At 38.2% G+C, this 23,653-nt stretch overlaps 1 protein-coding gene and 1 pseudogene across 1 annotated transcript in view; both read right to left on the bottom strand.

The window, feature by feature from the left end:
• The window catches only part of NFAT5 (nuclear factor of activated T cells 5), a 149,152-nt gene that overhangs the window by 81,603 nt on the left and 43,896 nt on the right, over window positions 1–23,653 (bottom strand). The window lies entirely within an intron of this gene.
• Window positions 22,604–23,286, bottom strand: LOC142431873 (glutamine amidotransferase-like class 1 domain-containing protein 1 pseudogene; annotated as a pseudogene).

Raw genomic sequence — 23,653 nt, 5'->3', positions numbered from 1 at the left:
AAGGGAAGGCACTATGCAAAGTAGGAAAACGTTAAAAACATGATTTTTTTAAAAGTGGGACAATAAAAAGCAAGTTTAAAATGATTTTTTTAAAAGCGAGTTTATATGGATTGTGATAAGAGTTGTATGAGCCACTAATAAAACGTTTTTAAAAAACAGCAAGTTTAAACAGTCATCTGTCACATGTCTATCAGTTTGTCATACTTTGTTTGGTGCCTTGAGTGTTTGCTATGATGCTAGAAGCTATGTCAACCGTATTTCAAAACCCAGCAGCAGTCATGCAGGGTGGACAGGATTCAGCAGAGCTCCCAAACTAAAACAGATTAGAAAGGAAGAACAGGTGGGCCACTTCTGACATATTAGCCACTGAAAACCTTATGAATAGCCATGGAACACTGATACAGTGAGCAAAGATGAGGCTCTCAGGTTGGAGGCACTCAAAATATGACTGGGGAAGATCTACCTCCTCAAAACAGAATTGAACTTATGATGTGGATGGAGTAAAGCTTTGGGGAGACCTTCATTTGCTAATGGGGAACAACTCAAAATGAGAAGCAGTAGCTACAAACATTCATTAATAATTGGAATATGGAATGTACCAACTAAGAAACTAGGAAAATTCTTAGTAGTCAAAAACTAAGTAAGAGTGTACAAAGTTACCTACAAAGGACAATCACTAAGACTAAGCCTGATTTCTTGCAGAAACCAGGCAAACAAGATGACAATGGAACAAAAATAAAACTGTGAATGAAAAATAAAATTGCCAGTCAAGGATCATATAACCAGCAAAACTGTCCCTCAAGCACAGCAGTAAAATTAGGACATTTCCAGACAAACAGGAATTAAAGAAATTTGTAAAAACCAGACTAATCTTACAAAAAATATTAAAGGAAGTTCTTCAGACAGAGAATAACAAAAGACAACCACCTAAGATTAACATACATGACAAGTTAATTGAGATATATAGATATAGGGTGGCTTAGTAGTTACACATGGGATAAGAAATGCAAGGTCTGCAGTTTTGAAATTACCAGCCACTCAATAGAAGAAAGACGGGGCTTTCTACCCCTGTAAAAAGTTAGTCTTGGAAATTCACAGGGGGCAGTTCTACCCTATCTTAAGGGGTCACTAAGAGTCCGCATCGACTTGATAGCAGTGAGTGAGTATCCAAAGTAAAACAACCTTAGAAGACTCACAAAAGAGAACCAAAGTTACCACATTATAATGAAGACAATTAAAAAGTAAAAAGACGGAATACAATAGTTATAGAATTTCCATATATAGAGATCTCAGAAATTTGGGTGGAAGGAATGGCAGTATATAAGGTAGTAAGATACTTATATCCGTACAAGGAGTTGTACGGATAGACATATAGTTTGAGTGGGAATATACTTACATATATATATATATAAGGTTTGACAGAGTACGTTTATATGTGTATTTATTTTTGCTGCAACTATATTTATGAATGTGGTAGAGCATACAGGAAACAAAGTTATAAAAACTTCTGGGATATAACCAGGTACCTTGAGGTAGTAAGTCACTAGTGTTGGGACTCAGGCCATTGTCTCAGGAGACACCAGGGTCAATTGATATTACATAGTCCACAAAGTCTACTTCCTACTTTGGTGAGCAAACAAGGGTCTTAAAACCTCATAAGCAGCCAACTAAGGTACAACTATTGATCTCTCCCTGATTGGAGGAATAAAAAATCATGAAAAATCAAACACACATAGAAACAATTAGAACTATGGGCTAAGTGATAATAGATCACTTACATATCAGTTTCCATTACTTCAAGACTAGAACTCAATGGTGTTTAGCTACTACTACCAATTACTCTGAAAAGGATCCCTTTAGAAGGTCCTGTTTAGAGAAGGAGAAGGATGGGAAACAAAACCCAAAATCATGGAGATGAGGCATGTTGGTCAGATAAAGTCTGATGGAACTTCTTAGATTATGGTCACCCTTTGGGTTTGGAACTGAACTCGCCACTTTGGGTCAATTTTTCAGACAAACAATAAATAATACTATATAGGTATACATATTTTAAAATAATTGGAGAACAAGGGATCAGCATTGACCTAAGGAAAATTTTCATAGGTTATAAAAGGAGCAGGAATGGAGTAAAGAATCCAGTGAGAAAAAATGGCATAGGGCGGTGTTTTATTAAGGAGATTGCAATAATAAGGTGAAATATGAATGTAAAACTGCTCTGTAAACTGTCACCCAATTCAAAATAAACAAAAAAACTTTAAGTGGTCAAAATGTCAAATTTATGTTCTATATTTTACCTTAAATTTTAATTATTTTCTCTAAATATGAAGTTAATCTAGGCACCTGAAAGAGTAGTAAGACATTTTCCCACCTTCTCTATTAACTATCGCAATAAGTTGGTGAATCCCAAAGCAATGGTTTCCCAGTAAATATTCTACAAAAGAGTGCCTGGCACCTTCTTTTGTGCTAATATAATTCTACATTATGCCAGCATTCACTCTGTTAAAAACAACTTCAGGCTTGACAGTCATCATTCTTGGCATCTCCACTGGAAAAAAATGGACTGGCTGCAGGTCTACTGGATATTTGGTTTCTAATAAGATTATGAAGTCCAAGAATAACTAGCAGGTGATACTCTTAACAAAGTTTTCTAAGTTTCAGCTTATTTACTAGACTGCTATTACACACTTACACTTACTCTCATCACTCTTTCCACATTATATTTTACTAGTTTCCCTAAAGCAATCTGGTGTTCTATGTTTTAAAATAATTAACCACTAGCTGTCATTGAATTAATTACAACTCTTGGTGACCCCATGTGTGTCAGCTGAAATGATTCATACAAATTTATCAATATGGGGTATAAAAAATTAACTAGCACATTGTGGATGGATCCTGAGTTTACTTGTGTTTCATGCGCCATCTGTTATGGATGGATCACGAGATAACTCGCAAAGCAGCATGAACCTGTGTTCATTTCAAGCAATGGAAAAAAGAAATTTCCTACCAGAACCTGTAGAGTTTGCGCTGTCCATGGAAAAAGAAGTGAAACCAAGTATATTTGCAAATTTTGTAAAGTACCGCTTCACAGAGAAAAATGTTATACAGAACACTATACATTAAAAAGTACTAGGAACCTTTATTTATATATAGGTCCTATGCTAACTACAATATATGAAATAATTTTAAGTGTTTAGGATAAGGTCTCCACAACCAATCAAACCAAAAGGCTAGGAGATAATTTTTGCAGTGTTTCAGGGATAATATTTGCATGTCTTTGTTTCTCAATATAGTTTGTATAGTAGTAGAGTATAGTAACAATAGGACATTGTATAACATAGGAACATATCAACAAATAAATACTGGGGAACAAAAAATGTAATTTTTGTTTGAGATATTTATTTTTACTGTTTTTCAAAGTAATATGGATGATGTTATTTTTACAAGAAGTTTATAATTTCATGAAGATTATAGTTCATAAAAGTAATAATGTTCTGCATACATTGCAAAATATCATTTCATAACGTGAGATGTTTTATATTAAAAAATAAGTATGATAAAAAGTTGATGAGATATAAACCCATTTATGGTTTAATGCACAAAAAAAACCCTAACTGCCGAAAAAATACCCGACCACTTAGGTAAGTTAGTAAAAAAATATCCAGTCTTTAATGTGCTAAGATATACAGTCATTTTTATATAGCACATTATTTACTATTTCTCTCTCTGCGACTGAGTCCATTCCTACTCATAGCAACCTATAGGACGGGAAGAACTACTCCTGTAGGTTTCCAAGACTATAACTCTCAGTGAAAGTTAGAAGGCCTCAACTTTCTGTCAAGCTACTATTTTTTTGTGGGTATTATTTTCCACATAAAAGAAGACTTTATCCTCAAGGTTGAAAAACTTAGGGTAAACTGTGGTTATCTACAGAAGATAGTTCAGCTCTTTTACTGCTATTCTCATCTTTTCCAGCCTAAACACTTCAGGGGGAGATAAGAAAAAACTGCAATAGAGAAGATATCCATTACTGATGACAGTGCTATATAGTCCAGTCATTGTGGTATTTCCTTAAAAATACAACTACTAAAACTTCCCTGTCAATTCTGACTCATCTCAAACCTAGAGGACATAGAGGAAATGCTCCACAGGGTTTCCTGACACTATAAATCTTTATGGGTGCAGACAGCCTTATCTTTCTTTCTTTTTCTTTTTCAGCCTTTTCTTCCACAGAGCAGCTGGTGATTTGAACTGCCAACCTTGTTGCTAACAGCCTGATGCTTAACCCACAGTATAACCATACAATCACACAGTCTACCAATTCCATTCTGAAAAGAATGCAGAAGTTCAAAGAGATCTGTACACCAATGTTCATTGCAGCATTACTCACAGTAACCAAAAGTTGGAAATAACCTAAATGCTCATCATGAAATGAATGGATAAACAAAATATGGAACTTTGGAGTACGACTCAGCCAGAAGGAGATATGAAGTCTGATATACACTACAGTATGGATGAAGCTTGAAGATAATATACTGAGCCAACTAAATCAATAATAAAAGACAAATATAGTGTAACTTCAATGATATAAGACAAGGAAAGGCAAATGTTTAGAAACCAAAGTTTATCAGTAGTTACCGGAAAGTAGACTTCACTCACTGCCATCAAGTCAACGCTGACTCATAGTGACCCCTTGTGGTTTTCTAAGATTTTAACTGTTTACAGGAATGGAAAGGCCAGTCTTTCTCTCACAGAGCTGTCAATGGTTATGAAATGACAACCATGCAGATGGAAGGCCAAAACATAACCACTACACTACCAATACTCCAACTCAAGAGTGGAGAGTGGAGGGGAAAGAGAGAATTAAGAGTAATGAGGCAAATGCACTGATTAAGAATAGGGTTTCATAGCTAATCAATGCAACTGTTGACAGTAAGCAAAATATGTGTAAAACAGTTGAATTTTCAAGTCATGTGCTAGATATATTTATACAACATTAACAACAAAAAGTAGCTGCTGAAGCTGCTTATGTACAAATACCTCATGGGATTTAGTTACTTGTATTGGAGGTTTAGAAATAGCCAAGTTAATTGGTTTAGTAATGTACTCCTAATTCACTGCATAGTACTTGTGATCTTAAAAGTTTGCAAGTGAACTTCGAAGGCCCAACAATTGGTTTCTACTCACCTGAAACAAAAATGAAGAGGAAACTCTGGAAGTAGTAGAGGAGATGGATGTGTAGCTAATTGCCTCTATAAACAGCTGGTTCCTTTGTGATGAGACCAGAACTGAATTGTACTGGCTACAACTATTGAACATTTTGATCAAAGACTCTACAAAGATTATCCTGATCAAAAGGGAGGAATGCAAAACAGTGCTAAATCAACATTTCCCCTAGACTTTTTGGAGTTACAGAGAGTAGATGAATCCTGAATTGATACAAATAAATCCCCTGAAGAAAAGGTCAGCATTGAGCATTATTCTAAGAATTACTTTCATGGGAACAAGATGGCCCCTGGGCACACCAAGCCCACAGGACGATAGCCCAGCTCGAAGGGCCCATCGTACAGAGAGGACCATACAGCTGGCCACACTGCGAGATGTGACATCCTGCACCAACCCAAGGCCCTACACGGGACAGCACTTGAGACACAGTGGGGGATGTGCGACTGAGCTGACCCCACCACACTGAGGCAAACACTGGGGTAATTGAAATGGAGCAGCGGGGGAAGCAGAGCAAAGAGATCCCGAGGGAGCATAAAGGATGGACTTATGGGCCAGGACATGGCACCACACCAAATTTCATCTGGAAAACACTCCTAAAGGCCAACAAACAGACCTTGAACTACTAGCAATTTTTTTTTTGCTATCTTTTTGTTTTGTCTTTTTTTTTTTAACCTTGTAAATTTTGTATGTTAGTGGCTTTTCTGATTATCAGCATGTCGGGGTTGCTGTTGTCGAAGCCATGTTCATATGTGCTACTTGGGCGCTGTCAAAGTCATCTGCATTTGTATGCACATATTACTATATCAGCAGGTCCACCTAGACAAGATAGGCTGGACAAACAATGACAAGAAAATAATGGGACCAACAGTCCTGGAGGGACATGAGAGCGTGGGAGGTAGGGAGGAGGTGTCGGCCAACACAGGGACAAGGGAACAGTGAGTGGTTCAAAACCAGACGAGGGAAAAATAAAATTAAAAAAAATAATTTAAAAAAACCAGACGAGGGAAGGGAGGGAAGGACTGGTAGGGAGTGACCAAGAGCAAGGTAACTGAGAGAATTACTGAAACCAGAATGAAGGCTGAACATGGTAGTGGGCCGGGAGGAAAGCGAAAGGAAATAGAGGAAAGGAGTAGAAGGCAAAGTGCATACAGAGAAGCCTAAATACAGACATGTACATATGTAAATATATTTATGTTTATGGGGGAAATAGACTTATGTGCATATATTTATAGGTTCAGTAGTAGTGTAGCAGATGGACATTGGGCCTCCTCACGCATACTCCCCCAATACAATAGCACCTCGCCCTGCTAAACGGTCATTGCATGATACCCACCTACCCGACATGATCACTGAAGACAGACGTGTGTGTAAGCAAACGTGGTAAAGAAAGCTGATGGTGCCTGGCTATCAAAAAGATATAGCGTCTAGGGTCTTAAAGGCTTGAAGGCAAACAAGCGGCCATCTAGCTCAGAAGCAACAAAGCCCACAGGGAAGAAGCACACAGCTTAAGCGAATACAAGGTGTTGAATGGACCACATAGCAGACACCAAGGAACAAAAACTATCATTGGGTGATCATCATCCTCACATAAACGCTGAAGACGAAGGTGTGCATAAGCAAGTGTGGTGAAGAAGGCTGATGGTGCCCAGCTACTGAGAGATATAGCGTCTAGGACTTAAAGGCTTGAAAGCAAACAAGTGGCCATCTAGCCCAGAAGCAACAAAGCCCACACGGAAGCAGCACACCAACATGGGTGATCGTGAAGGGCAGAGGAGACCAGGTCTCAAACAACAAAGGCGGGGTGGGGTGGGGTGGGAATCACATCACCATGAATGAGGGGGAGTGCGTGATGGGGAACCAATGCCCATCTGTAGACTGCTGGGCATCCCTTGCAGAGGGGGAGTGGGGAGATGAGTCACTCAGGGTTCAGTGTAGCAACAATGAAACTCAAAACCTTCCTCTAGTTCCTGAACGCTTTCTTCCCTCCCAATTATCATGACCCCAATTCTACCTTGCGGACCGGGTTATACCAGAGGATGTACAACAGGGCAGTAGGGATCTGAAAACACAGGGAATCTAAGACGGACGAACCCCTCAACACCAGTGGTGGGAGTGGTGACACCAGGAGGGAAGGGGTGTAGAAAGGGAGAACCGATCTTGGAGATCTACGTGAAACCTCCTCTCTGGGAGATGGGCAATGGGAAGGTGGGTGAGGGGAGACACTGGGCAGTGTAAGATAAGATAAAATAATAACTTATAAACTATTAAGGGAACAGGGGGAAGGGGAGAGCAAGGAGAGAGTGGGAGGGGGGAAAAAAAAGGAAACCGAGCTGATTCCAGGAACCCAAGTGGAAGGCGAATTTTGAGAATGACGAGTGCAACGAATGTATAAGGGTGCTTTGCTCAATTGATGTATGTATGGATTGTGATAAGAGTTGTATGAGCCCCAATAAAAAGATTTATTAATTAAGAAAAAGATTTAAATCAAGGCGGGCCTTACCACCCATAACCACTTTTTGATCAGATATATTTTCTTATATTATCAAATATATTGTTATTAATGTATTCAAATATAAAGTGGTATTTTTATAAAAATTAAAAATGACCAATTATATGATCCCATTTATATGAAATGTAAATGTCAAGCCTTTAAATATAGGAAGGCTGGTGCAAAACCTTTATTTGCAACTATGAGTGTATCTATATGTATCTATGAATATAAAGGCACATCCTGGAGACACTGCAGGTTCAGTTCCAGATCAATGCCAACAAAATGGTCCAATGAAGCAAGCCCATAAATTTCATATATAAAACTGTATTTAAAAATGTACATGACAAGTCTAAATAAAAGGTATATTAACAAAAAAAAATAATGGCTCTTATTCAAGATTTCCATAGCTTTATAAAAATATGCATCCTGTGATCCCAAATCCTGTAAGCTCATACTCATCAGGGCAATGATAGAACTCCAGAATTCTTCATTCAAGGAAAAAAATCTATTTCTATGTATAATTCTGAAGATGTAATAATAATGAACATAGTGATTTGCTCAATGCTACTTATGATATTTTATTACTGTAAACTAGTGTCTCTGAACATAGGTGATACTGCAGAGGGTAAGTGGAGGGAGATGCTGAAATGATCCTGGTGTGCTAAAAAAGCAGATACCTACACCTAATGTTAAGAATATGGTCTATATGTCTGGGGTAGTAGAGGCTTTAAGGTAAACAAGCTGCCATCTAGCTCAGAAACAACAAAGCCCACATGGAAGAAGCACACCAGCCTGTGTGATAAGGAGGTGTCGAAGGAATCAGGTATCAGGCATAAAAGAACAAAAAATTATATTGCTGTGAATGAGTAGTAGTTCAGATTGGAGACCCAAAGCCCACCTGTAAGCAACTGGACATCCCCTTACAGAAGGGTCGCATGGAGGAGACGAGCCAGTCAGGGTATAGTGTAGCAACGATGAAGGCTACAACTTTCCTCTAGTTCTTATATGCTTCCTCCCAACACTATCATGATCCCAATTCTACCTTACAAATCCAGCTGGACCACAAGATGTACACTGGTACAAATAGGAACTGGAAACACAGGGAATCCAGGTCAGATGATTCCTTCAGGACCAGTGGTGAGAGTGGCGATATCAGAGGGTGGAGGGAAGGTAGAGTAGAAAGGGGGAACTGATGTTAAGGATCTACATATAACCCGCTTCTTGGGGAGTGGACAACAGAAAAGTGGGTGAAGGGAGAGATCAGAGTTTAAGAGATGACAAAATAATAATAATTTATAAATTACCAAGGGTTCATGAGTGAAGGGGGAAAGGGAAGGGAGGGGGAAAAATGAGGAGTTGATAACAAGGGCTTAAGTAGAAAGCAAATGTTTTGAGAATGATGAGGGAAACAAATGTACAAATGTCCTTGACATACAATGGATGTATGTATGTATTGTGATAAGAATTGTATGAGCCCCCAATAAAATGATTTTTAAAAAGATTATGGGCTATAATACAAAAGATTTAGTTATAAAATAGGTGGCATAATAATTTTTTTCTGAAATGGGGGTGGTAGACCAAGTTTGAAAACCTATACTATAAATAATAAGCTTATCTCTAAGTATGAGGTTTGCACATTCTTCCTGTTTATTCATAACTCGTGTAAAGTAGAAACAACAAAAGCAAACATTGTTGATTTCTACAGAATTAAAAAAGAAAAAGAACTATGCTGTATAAACAGGAAACTGACAGGAAGTAACTTGCTAAAAGACTTTAAAAACTGTCAAAATGAAGACCATAAGAAATGAAGTTATTTATTCATTAGGAAAATGGTGGTTTGGCTGATGATGTGGCAAAAGTTCAGAAGGTGGGACATTCTGCTAATGATAACAAGAAAAAGAAGGTAGTTTAAAAACTTTTGAAAGAAAAAAAAACTTTTTATATGCTTGATACAATTGATGTATAGATTGTTATGAGTGTAAAAGTCCCCAATAAAATGATATTTTAAAAATGACACAAAAAACTTTTTTGCTTCGTTTTTATTTTCACTAAGATTATGAGTATAAAAACAAATTATTGTTTTAGAATTGTCTTGTAGAACCAAGTGAAGCAGTTAATTTGCTCATTCATTCATATAGTCATTCATTCAACATATTATTGAAATATATATTATGTCCCACGCACATTATACAAGGGGGCTTCAAAAAGTTTATGGAAAAATTAAACATAATTAAAAGATCATGTATTTTTTCTATGAATTTTTGAGGCCCTTCCTATCTTCTAGATACAAATCTTTTGTCAGATATACATATTACAAAAAACATCCCATAAAACATTTTTTCTTGGCACTCTTAATGGTGATTTAAGGACCATGCATCTTTAACAGTACCAACATTTTTACCTTTATAGTAAGTGATTTTTGTATCCTGCTTAAGAATCTTTGCATCCCTTAGGACATAAAAGATATCCCATGGTTTTTTCTTATTGCTTTACCTTTCATATTTATACCTACAATCTATCTTAAGAATAATTTAATGGTATTATTAGTAATAATTTAATGGTATTACGGTTTTTTGTTTGTTTTAGTATAGTATTTATTATAAGACAAAGGTCATTGTTTTTCATATCGCTATCTAATTAATGAAGCAAAGAATGTTTGCTTTTACTCTAGAAGTATCTCAGAGGCATCTGTTTTTAGAGGATGGAGTACTCATACTTTTACTCATTCCTCCCAAAAGATAGCTAAAAACCTTGAACATTATAAATTTTTTTAAAAGACTGAAATGTACAAGAAGGCAGATCAACTAGGGATAATAAGACCCAGAACCAAAACAACAGTGAGTTACCTGCATTTTCTTTTTGCCTCATATATCCTGAACTAGGTGCTGCACTAGCCAGCAACCTGGAAATACCAATGGGCATAAACAAACAAACAAAAATAGATTATTCTGATAACTTTTGACTATGGGTTGTAATATTTATTTCCTTGATTGGTGATTTTCAATAGGATGTCAAACATTGTGATTTGTTGAACTTTAGATAGGTGCCTTGGTGGCATACTGGTTACATATTGGGCTGCTAAAGAGGAGGTGACCAGTTCAAACCCACTGCTACTTTGAGGAAGAAAGATGAGGTAGCCTACTTCTATAGACCTATTGCCGGGGATAGGAGTGATGTTCTAAAACTGATTATGGTAATGAATGTAGAACTCTTTTTGATATGACTGAACTATTGAATTGTATGTAGATTATGTGCTAACAAAATAATTCTATATTATTTTTGAAAAATATAGTTATTTCAACATTAAAAATGTTTTTAAAACATTGCTCAGAAATCCTGTGGAATATTCTACTCTATTCATACATGGTTGCTATGAGCCAGAGTGACACAACGACAGGGGTTAGGAGTTTTTTTGGGAGGAGGGATGGATGATTTTGTATTCCTATAAATATTGAATTGTGTTTAGAAACATTGGTTAAGCTACTTTGGAACAGTTTGATTCTATTGATTCTTGTTTTTAAGCTTTGTTATAAGCAACCAATGCCATGTTCAGTCTAAGGTTAAATTTTCATTACTACAGATCCAGATAGGAGCCCTGGCAGCATAATGGCTATATGTTGGGCTTTAACCACAGGGTCAGCGATTCAAACCCACCAGCAGCTCCGGTGGAGAAAGATGGGGTTTCCTACTCTGGTCAAGAATTAGGTTCAGTATGAGTCAGCATCAACTTGATGGCAGTGAATCTGATTTAATTTTGATTTTCACAACCAAGCATCTTCTAAGATTATCTACATTCATTGCCTAATGTCTTTACTTTGACTTGTTCTAACAATCCAGTTTCCAACACTACTATACTAAAATCACTCTCACCATGATACCCAGAAACCTGATAATTGTTAAATGGATATTTAACATTCTCTTCCCATTCATGCAAGTAAAAATATGGGAGTTCTATATGGGGCTAATTATCAAACATGCATGCCCTTTCTGCTTTCCATTACTGCAGGAGCTATTAAGTTCTGATTTTAACTATTCTCACTATAGTGGGATGTTCAAGAGTAAGCACCTGGCCTATTCTGAGTTAATTAGGTACAGTCCCCCTAAGATTTACAAATCAGCACCACAGAGAATATAAAATAAAAACAATCTCTTTTCAAATGTTAAAGCCACAAAGGGGGACAGGGAATGTATAGATGTGATTTATACAATTGATGTATGTATATGTATGGATTGTGATAAGAGTTGTATGAGTCCCTAATAAAATGTAAAAAAATAAAAGAGGAGAAAAAAAATAAGAAAATGATTAGGGCAAAGAATGTACAGATGTGCTTTATACAATTGATGTATGTATATGTATGGACTGTGATAAGAGCTGTATGAGCCCCTAATAAATTGTTTTTTAAAAATTTAAAAAATAAATGCAGAGGTTAAAAAAAAAGCCACAAAGGTAAAAAGCTTGGGCGAGATTAGAAGTTGTCTGGGCCCCCCACACCCCACTGCATATAGAAAGCAACAATAAGATTGAAATCCAGAGAGAAACAGAACCAAGAGGTGGGAAAATGTCCTGGCTGCTGAATTCCAGATTCTAGCTGGCCCTTAGTCCTTTCCCTGGCTCACTAGATTCTATGCAAATACCCTTTTCCTTAAACTAGTTAGAAACTGATTCCTATCATTTACAACCCAAACTAACACTACTCCACAATCTCATTGGACTCTTATATAAAATCAACTCCCATGTCTTACTGAGTCTATTTAAAGGCTCAAGTGTTTCTACTTCTAATATTGATTTGTTTTTTTACCTTTTTTGACAGCATACTGTATAGAGATTCTTTGCTAATATTACAGTTTAAATACATATTCTCTCTTCCTTTTTCACTATCCAACTTTCACATGCATATAAAGTGATTGAAAATCTATTGTGTGGGTCAGACACACCTTAGTAATTTTTCAAGCTGAAAGAATTGATGAGAAAATTCAAGTCAGAAAATGCATTACTTAAAGAATCTATAGCCAATAAAATGACCAAATGCAGGAAGCAACAAAGAAGATGAAATGACTCCACAGTCACTGTACCAAAAAAATGGTTGATGTTCAATCATTTCAGAAGTTAGCATACGATCAAGAACCACTGGAACTGAAGAAAGATCTCACACTGCACTTAAGTCACTTGCAAAAAACCAAAGATCGAGGAACTGAAAAATACCTATCAATTGAGATGCTGAAACAAACAAATGCAACACCAGATGCACTTGTCTACATAACACAAGGAAGACCAGAAAATTGAAGGTGCCTTAGTAAAGAAAGTGGGTATTTCCTCAGCTGAAATAAAAGAAAAAGACAACTAAATATAAGAAGACCTTGATAAGTTTTTAGGTAAATAAGTATAAAGTTGAGGAGCTTGAGTGAGATAGCTTCAATTTGCCCTAAAAGATAATTCCGTTATTTCTATTTGTCTGTGTTTTAGAAGCAGATGGTTAAGAGGCATGTAAAAATGCCTAATTTTTAAATAGACTATATTGTCTTTTTAAAGTAGTTATTGATTTACAAAAATTTTTGCAGAAAGTACATAGCTTTTCCGTATACTCCAAGATTTGTCCTGTTTTGAATATCTTTCATGCAAGTGCATACATAATTTACATTAGTGCTCATCAAGAGGGATCAATATCTGGAAGAGGACATCATGTTTGATACAGTAGAGAGCCAACAGGAGTGTGGGAGACTCTCAATGGGAGAACAGATGTGCAATGAACTAAAATTTAACAGAGTGAGGGTGATGCAGGGCCAGGTAATGTTTCATTCGTTAGGCTACCATGGGTCTACTTGACAGCAACTATTCACTACAGGTAAAGGATACAAAATAGATCAGTACACAAAATTTTTTTAAATCCCTGTTCTTAAGAAGTTTGTCTATAATGAAAATGAAAAACAAGTAATGATTTTAAATTACAAAATGTGATAAATGCTATGAAGAAAAATGGGAGTTGTAATAAAGAATAATGTGGGAACTACTTTATGAAAATACAGTCAAGGATGACCTCTGTGAGGGGTTTCTGAAGATAAGAAAAATTTAGCACTCACAGAAGAGAGAGATACATACTAGTCTGAGGTAACAGTCATGCAAAAAAAGCGGGTATGGAAAGCTCGAATAACTTAAAGGAGCACAGTGAGGCAAGAACATATTAAGATTCCCATGGCTCAATTTCTAGCCAAATAGACAGGTCTATAAAGGGAATAAAAACAGTAAGGGGTATACACTCAACTCTTGGAGGTCAAAAGCATTTACTATAAGGGCAAAAAGCTCATAAGGCCTAGGGGAAGGAGGAGTAAAGGAAAACAAGGTACATAGGAGGAACGGGGATGAATAATGTTACATTGTGAGGACTGCAACTAATGAGATGAAACAAAATGTGTATGAATTATTGTACAGAAAACAAATGTTCTGCTTTATAAATCACAATAAAAAAAGTTCAGGGGAAAAAAAATTCCTTTTGTAGCAGCATGAGTTGAAATTAGCAGAGATGATAGAAGGCAGATTATGTTCAGCCTTCGTATTTTGGTTAAGGTTGAAATGGTTATTCAATAGATGGAGAAATGTATGGATGAATAAATGAATTCAAAATTCGTATCAAAGAACTTTTAAAATGGATTATCTAATAATGTGGCCAACACTTGAGGGGGGAAAAGAATATGAAGTTCTACTTGTGTTTGTTGTTCTTTAGGAAAAGGAAAGCAAAGTACACTCAACTCCTAACTTATTGATTATTTATTATCTAATCTTCCACACATAACAATAAAAAATAGATCTGATTATTGTGCACATGAATGATGGCGGTAACAAATATGCGGACTGAGATGGGTAAAGTATGTGTCAACTTGGCTTGATTCTCAGTGGGTTGACGATTATGTAATGATATAATTTGGTAGCTACATAATGATGTAGTCATTCTCCGTTTTCACATAAGGACCTGGTCTTTGAAATTTAATTATGCCAAAAAGGTTAGAGTGTGTGTATACGCAGAGCAAAAATGCAATAAGAAGAACCATCACCATCTTCCTAGTAAGACTATAAAAATATTTAATGTGAGAGGAAACACACTAATTGGACCACCAAGTAGAACATACTACTCAATTCATTACGAACACTTCCCCCAAGAAAGAAAACCCATTTGTGTACCTTCTAGGTAAATTCTATGGTCAGTGAAAAAGAGATAACCTCAACAAACTTCACTAACACTGCTGCTGGAACAATGAATTCTCATATAATACCACTGTGAGGATAGCACAGGACAGAGAAGTGTTTCATTCTGTTGTACCTGATGGTTGCTATGATTCAAACCCAACTAGATGACACCTAATAGCAGGTAAGCACGACGTACATACTTGATAATTTAAATACACATTATACCTCAGCAAACTTCAAAAAACAACTGGCAGCGAATAAATTTATCAAAATAAAGATGGGGAGTTTCTGGTATCAAATTCTCTAAATTTGATTCCCAGCTCAATACTTGCTACTTACTATATGAACCCTTAAACAAGTTACTTTTTAAAGTTACCAATTACAGCTCTTAACAATTGCAACTAACAATAGATTTTCCGGAAAAAATTAAAACTGCCAAATACTAAAAGATTAATGAACAACCAGAAAGACTGGCATATTTACAGATAGTGCTGAAAACATTATCTGAAAATAAAAATGGTTATAATATGAAAGCATATTAAACTAAAATTTTTATTTTATTAAAAATCCTGGTAAGTTCTACACACACATATACACAGCAAAAAGGCATCTTTTCTTTAAATAATAAACTAAAAAATTTACTATTACTTTCTGTTCCCCCAGAGATTTATAATCTCAGAAACCCACAGTGGCAGTTCTACCCTGGGTTGCTATGAACTGGAATCTACTCAATGGCAGTGGTATAACTACAGTATTGTTTGTGGTAGCATATACTGGCTATAGTATGAGCGTCTATTAATAGGGAATGGTTAAGTAAAACACATACACAATTTTACCTATTTTCTATGTAGGTATTTCTGTGTTTTAAACTTGAAGAATGATAAGAATTCTTGCAAAGTGAAAACAAATGGGGGTGGGGAAGCAAAACAATATCTAAAGTTATTCATTTGTTTTAAATTTAAACAAACAAAAAAAGAGGACGATCCATTAATACATATTTACAAATCAGTGAGAACCATAGAAGGAAGTAAGAGTTAACTTTCTCTCAATTATCTTTTACAGTGTTTGACTTACATAATCGGTAAATTGAAATAAATCTAATAAAAGTTTTATGAAGGTTTAAATAGCAATATAATAAAGATGAATACTTATACATATATGAATAGATGGATATAACTTATTTTAAAATTGTGTCCAAACTTATTCTTTAAAAACTCACAAATTGGAAAAGTGTATTAACATATTCTCAACATGTAAGAAATTCTTCAATGGACTTGTAGGGAAATAAATACCCCAATAGAAAATTTGACAAGGAATACGCAGATAGGTAGTTTAAGAAGAAATTAAAATAATCATATATACATTTAAAATATTCCATGGAACAAAACTCTAGCATCTTTTTACAGAAACAGAAAAGTCAATATTCAACTTCATATGGAAAGGCAAGAGACCTTTAAATATCTAAACAATGCTAAGAGAGAACGAAGTAGGAAAACTCACATTTCCTGATTTTAAAACATACAAGTACAATAACCAAACAGCTTAATAAGGGTTTAACAATAAACCCCAATGTAAAAGATTTGAGAGATCAGAACCAAAAATACACATTACAAATTTTTGACTATGATACTAACTCCATTAGATGGAGAAAGAGCATCTTCATTGTGTTGGGGAAATTAGATTTCCAGAAGCAGAAAAATCAAACATATCCTGCTGCTGTGCTTTTTATATACCGTTGGTCATATGCTATCATCTGAAATGGCTAAACACTGACCCAATTGTTTTTGGTAAAGTGGCTATATTCCTTCCATCTTCTTTTGATGCTTCACGCATAACTCAACATCTTCAATGTTGTACCTTGAGGCTTGAATTTTTCATTGACTCTTTCAGCTTGAGAAATGCAAATTGAAACCATGAAATACTAAGAAAAAGTAGCATCAACAATGTTAGGCTTTGATTTTTAACAATGTATTAGCTGATATAATAGCAAAAACAAAGAGAACAAAGACAAAATAAATGAGACCTAGAAAATATAAAAAATTTTGTTCATCAAAAGTCTTTACCAAAAAAAAAAAAAAAAAAGACTAGATCTTAGGAACCATATATCCAACAAGATCCTAATAAAGCATTTATTAAAAATTCAACAACTTGTTAACAAAAACAAAATAAGCCAACCATAAAGTGGTCAAAGAAGTTGCTAACCACAAAGTCATCAGTTCAAGACCAGCAGCTACCCTGCTGGAGATGATGAGGCTTGTAAAGACTCAGTTTCAGAATCAGATAGGATGAGTTGGAATCATAAAGAGTTAGTCTTGGAAACCCTATTGAGCAATTCTGCTCTGGCTGATATGGTTGATGAAAGTCAGAATCGGCTCAGAAGGGAATTTGGTTTTGGTACGCATTGCTGGTAAAAATCCAAAACAAGAGATTTGACCACCGCAGACAATTCTCATCTTAGACACAGTGGCTGCTTGATCATGCCCTCTACTACTACTTTTTATTACGACATACTCTGTACAAGAGTGATCCCACCAGTTTCTTCTGTTCTTCACAGAGGCAGTCAAGACCTTTTTCCTTTTTAGTGTTTTATTATTCTATTACTAAATTTATAGGGCAGCTGTATAATAGAGGATTCCTGTAACTTCATCAAGATGTATAAGTTATTAACATCTTCTACACGTCTTTTCTCCAAATATATGCATGCCACATATATATGTAATTAAAAATAAACACAAAACAAAACACTCATTGCCATCAAGTCTATTCCAATTCATAGGGACTCTATAAGAACATGACAGACTGTCCCTTTAGGCTTACAAGGCTATAAATCTCCACAGGAGCAGAAATCCTCATCTTTCTCTCATAGAGCCACTGGTGGAGCTTTAGTGATGACTTTTCAGTTAGTAGTCCAACACTTGACCCATGGTGCCACCACATATACACATATAGAACTTTAATCTAAATCATTTAAACATTATAGACTTAAAACATATCTACCCTGTTATATATTCACATTAATGTTTTAATCAGATAAATCTTTAAATTCAAAACAATTAACACTGATATAATACCAACTAGAATATTAAACTTGTATTTTAATTTTAGCAATTTCTAATAATATCCTTTCACAGCAGAATTTTTCAGTTCAGGATCAAATCCAGACAAGTATTATACTTCCTTATCAAGTCCCTATAGATTCTATAATCCCAAACTTGGTCTTTAGCTTTACTTTGTCTTTCATGTTCTAAGGAATTTTCTGAATGAAAACCAATCTGAAAGTATTCTTGTGGATACAACTTCTTCAAATGGTAACTTTAAAAGAAAATCCTTTCCAGTTCCTCGCCTTTGAAGCCTCAGGACAGATGGGCTTGACAACAGTCTATTTTGGTCATGCCTAGGCATTTTTGGCTGGTCCACCTACCCTAGTCTCAAATGATCCTGGGATTGGCTCTTGAGTACACAGTAGATGCTGGGTGCCAGGAGAGAAAGTGGATTTGACTACTGCATCAAATACTCCAAAGGACAATCCAAAAGGGTTTTGCTGATGCAGACAGAGGAGACAAAAGGTTGGCTCTTCTAGAGGTCAGTACTATGGAGTATTAAACCAAGGACAGCAAGCAGGCCTAGAGGTCTTTCTCTTATTTATACTGCATAATACACGAAAGGTGCCCTAGTGGCACACTGATAAAAAGTTCCAATTGTTAAATACACCAAGGGGAGGGAAAGTAAACCACAGTTCTGTCAAAATCCAACCTACATATCAGGATCTACTTTTCCTTTTAAAAAAAAATACTCTTTCTCCCACTCTCTTTCATGAAATTCAATTTATTTGGTGAGGCAGGGCACCGGGCTACTAAGGTCTTCATGAATGCAGGGCCCGCCACTTGTCCGAGGGCCCATAGTTGGGGATGTTTTTGACTCCACAGCCATCCAGGATGAGGTACGTCTCAGCCACCATATCTTCAAACTCATCCACATTAATCTTGGTGAAGTCGCACTTGTTGGAGATGTGGACCTTCTGGTGCCCAGGGGAACTTGAACTTGGCCCTGTGTAAGGTCTCAAACACATGCTCCTTGTTTTCAAGTTTGGTGTGGATGGACATGATGACCTGGCCAATGTGGACTCTAGGAACTGGGCCTTGGGATTTCCCAAAAGCACCTCACATTCCAGTTTGGAGCTTATCAGCCCCAGTGCATGACAACTCTCGTTGATGTGGATGCAGTGAAATGGGTAGAGCTGCATTGGGATGCGGAAATCATCTTTGCCACAACTTTTCACGTTGTACTTGTTAGCACAAATCTGGGCAACTTCCAGGGCTTCAGAAGAGAGCTTCTCATACAAAATCATGAGGTCACACAGTGGGAATTAACCCACATTTGCTTTCTTCTAACTGAGGTCAAAGATCTGACTCTTGACACAGGGACAACTCTGCAAAAGGGGGTTTGGGGTAGACCTCTTAACACCAGGCAAGGCAGTGGCCCATGGGACACCAGGATCAAGGTGGCATGGGGAAAGAAAAGAGCTAATAGCATTTTATTTTCTGGGGCTCTATACATTCGGACCACATCCTCAGGAACAACAGAAAATAGAATTTTGAAGGCAATCTATATGGTAGCCAGGCTCCAAGATGTCTCCTGATGATCCTCACATGTTCTGGTATCCATGCCCTGGTATAGTCCCTTTCACAGTGAGTTAGGGTTACCTTAGTGATAAGTAGAATATGGTGAAAGTGACAACTGTCGACTTCCAAAGCTAAACTGTCAAGCATTTCTGCTTATAGCTTGGTCTCTCTGGTCTAGCTTCTTCTGGAAAAATCCAGTTACTTTGAGGACAATCATGCATTCCTGTAGAGAACCCACAGAGGCAAGAAGGAACTAAGGTCCCCAGACAATGACCAGCAACAACTTGCCAACCTTCAACTGAATCATCTTGGATATGGGCCTCCAGCTGCAGTCAAACCTTCAGATGACTGCCACCCTGAACAGCACCTGATGGCAACCTCCAGAGAACCTCCAATCCAATTCCAATTCAAGGAGCTCCTAAATTCCTGACACAAAGAAACTCTGAGACATAACTTATGATTATTGTTATTTATATGGAATTTTGGATGCTATCTCATTGATCATATGAATTCCTAGATATACACCCAAAAGAAATGAAAATGTGTCCAGAAAAACTTGTACATGAATGCTCATTGCAGTACTATCCAATAGCCAAAAGGGGAAAAATCCAAATGTCCAACAATTGATAAATAGATAATGTTATATTCCTATAATAAAAAAATTCAGCCATAAAAATGAATGAAGTATTGATATATGTTACAACATGTTACCAAAAACAATTTTAAGAAAGTATAAGATGACAAGACTATCTATGAGTACCAAATGGAGTTTCCTTTTTTATTATACTAATCGACTCTTTCTTTTGGTGGTTGCTTAAAGTCCTAAGAAATGTGCCTGGCTACAAGGTAGAAAGGAGTTGCTGGAATTGAAAGTCAGAAGTAAAGAAAAATGATCTACTAAAATGATTAAAGAAAAATTTGTACTCACAAAATGCTGTACAAGGAGAATCATGAATTGTAATCAGAACAAGATTGGATTTGGGAGAGAAATTTATACACCAAATCAAATTCCTAATTAATTCCTGGTGAGTGCAGTGCCTCCCCTCTCTAGGAATAATTAAAGGCAGTTTTGCTTCCTAAATCTGCACTAACACTAATGCTTAAGTTAGACCAGAGCACAATAGAAGCAGTAACTGCTGGGATCTTAACTCATGTGAAGCCATCAAAAGCACAGTTTCTCCCCATCCAGAGAAAAGAAGAGTGAAAAACAAAAGACACATGGAAACAATCAATAGACTAACAGATCGTGCAAACATCAGTCTCCACAACACTGAGACCATAAAGAAGTAGATGTGGCCTGGTTACCACAAACAACTGCTCTAGGATTGCATTAGAAGGTCCTGGATAGAATGGGAGAGAAATGGGGGCTACTACTAATAATATGAGAGTCCAGACTTATTGGTCAGATACTGACTGGTGGGACTATGACAATTACCCTGCTTGCCTGCAACTGAATGCACCTTGATGTAATATAATCAACTGTTTGAAATTCAAAGGTCAGCTTTTATCCAAGGACAAAGTTCAGAGGGTTAGAAAAAATGAAGGAGTAAGACAAAAAACACAAAGAGCAATGGTATATTGAGAAGGTTGCAATGGGTGAGTTGAAACAAAATGTGTTGAATCAGAACATGTAAAAATTGTTGTATATAAAACTGGTAATCTGCACTATAAACAAACCTTTATCAAATTTACATTAAAAAGCTTAAAATTTTTTCTTTCCCAAGGTAGCTTCAGGTTACATGCTAGACTGTTAACTGAAAGATCAGCAGTTCAATAGACCATTCAATCCGAAGGATATAAATGAGGTTTTCTACTCCTGTAAAAATGTGCTTTATATAATTGATGTATGTATATGTATGGATTGTGATAAGAGTTGTATGAGCCCCTAATAAAATGTAAAAAAAATGTACAGGTCTAGGAAATCCAAGGGAAGTTCTACTCTGTCTATTCAGTTACTGTGAGTAAACTCAATGGCAGTGAGTGAGCTTTCCTTTAGCAATATGAGCACCTATACATTGGGTAAGAAGCCTGGTGCAGCTGCCGTTAACCAAGGGATTGCCAGACCAAGCCCATTAGCAACTCTGTGGGAGAAAAATGTTGGCTAGGAAATCTTATAGGGCAGCACTACCCATCCTACAGGTTTACCATGAGTGAAAATCAACTCAGTGACTGAGAGTTTTTTGGTTGTATTATGTTGTGTGCCAAAAAGCTTCGTAATTATTATTTTAAAGTAATATCTGTAATTGGTAGTCTCTGTTTGGAGTAATGAAAAGGTTTTGTAAATATACAATGGTGATAGTGTAAATGTTAAAAGTCTAGCTGTATTTCTTCCATCTTTTTTTTTTTGCTGCCCACAACATGGTGGCATGGAGGCTTTTATTTCTCTTGGCTGGATAGAGGGGTGTTTCTCAATCAGCCCTGGGGAACAGCTGTCAACTGCCCCCAGCGCCTTCAGACTCCAGCTGCTGCTGCCTCACAGGGCCTCAGGAAGAGACCAGGCAGCCCTTGGCCCCCAGAAGCAGGGCTGCGGAGACTGGGTCAGCACTGCTCACCCTGAGATGTGACCTTTTCTAAGTACGGCCTGTCACCATGGTGGTGACCTGGCATGGAACTAGCCAGAGCACGCCAAGGAGAGAGGCCGGGGCTCCCTGGCCAGGCAGGTCTGAGCTAATGGAGCATGGGCAGCGAGAGGAAAGACAGAACGTAGGGCTGGGTGGGGACAGGCTTCTCTGGAGGGGACCACCAGCTGGCCCCATGCCTTCCACCGTGGTTAGTCTGGAGGGTGCTGTGGCCCAACAGCAGTGCCCATGGGTCAGTCCCCCACAACGCCCCCACCATCCACTCTGAACCAGGACGAAGGACCTCGGCAGGCAGCCGGAACTGAGGGTGGCCCCTCACTATTGCCGCGAGGGCATGTCCCAATGACCAGGTGCACAGTCATGCTGGTCTCCACAGCTCTGGCTGGCTCCCATCACACTGACCGGCCTTGGCGGGTGCCCGTCAGTCCTTGACTTTCCTTTGAGCAAGGAGGCCTCAGCCTGGAGCGAGGCTCCTGGGGGCGGGGGATGGGGGCCGGGGCGCAGCCCCTCACTTGCAGCTGCTGCAGAGGAAGAGCAGGTTCTGCACCGCAACCACGGTGGAGTTGACATTCTGGCCAGTGACCAAGTGACGGTCCAGCACCACGTGTACGGCGCCCGGTTCGCTGGCACTGAAGCTGGCGCCTGAGTCCTTGGCGAAGTCCTCCACGATCAGGGGCAGGCGGGCAAAGCCAGGCGCATAGACCAGCTCGTACACTGAGGGCCCGGTCATGCTGTAGTTCTGGAACGCCCACGCGCTGTCCTCGCAGGTGGCGCAGCACAAGGCAGCCACGCCGTGGCCCACAGCACAGATGGGCTTGCTCTCAGAGCGGAAATGCTGCAGGATACGGGCCAGGGACCCGCTGCTGGCCAGGTCAGCCAGGGCCCCTGGGCAGCTGGGGATGAGGAGGGCATGGTACCGGGCCCCGTCGATAGACTCAAGCTTGGCAGGGCTGGCGTAGGACCGGAGGCGGAAGTCCTGGACCCAGCGGGCACTGCTCTCGTCCATGTCCACAAAGTCCATGGCCCTCCCCCCTGGGGTGGCAACCTGCAAATTGAAGGCTGCACTGGCCAGCGAGAAACAGTGGAGGAAAAATGAGGCGGACACACCTTCGGCCGCGCCGCTGGCCACCACCAAGCAGGCGGGCCGGCTCGGGAGCCGCTCGGACGTCATGGCTCGGGGCGCGGGGCTGGGCAGGGCGGCGGGCGTGCGCCCCATCTTTTTTTTTAACTTCCATGTTTAAAAAGTGTTTTTGGGGAGGAGAAGAGGCAGGCAGGTGCACTATAGCACTGATCAAATATACAACTTTCCTCTAGTTCTTTAATGCTTCCCTCCTCCCACTATCATGATCCCAATTCTACCTTACAAATCTGGCTAGACCACAGCATGTACATGGGTACAGATCAGAGCTGGAAACACAGGGAATCCAGGACAGATAAACCCCTCAGGGCCAATAATGCGAGTAACGATATCAGGAGGGTAAGGGAAAGGTAGGGGGAGAATGGGGGAACTGATCACCATGATCTACACATAACCCCCTCCCAGGAGGGTGGACAACAG

The sequence above is a fragment of the Tenrec ecaudatus genome, chromosome 18 (assembly GCF_050624435.1).
Source record: "Tenrec ecaudatus isolate mTenEca1 chromosome 18, mTenEca1.hap1, whole genome shotgun sequence".
Classification (NCBI taxonomy): Eukaryota; Metazoa; Chordata; class Mammalia; order Afrosoricida; family Tenrecidae; genus Tenrec; species Tenrec ecaudatus.
The sequence above is the reverse complement of the archived record's forward strand: the minus strand, read 5'-3'. Positions and strand labels throughout refer to the sequence as shown.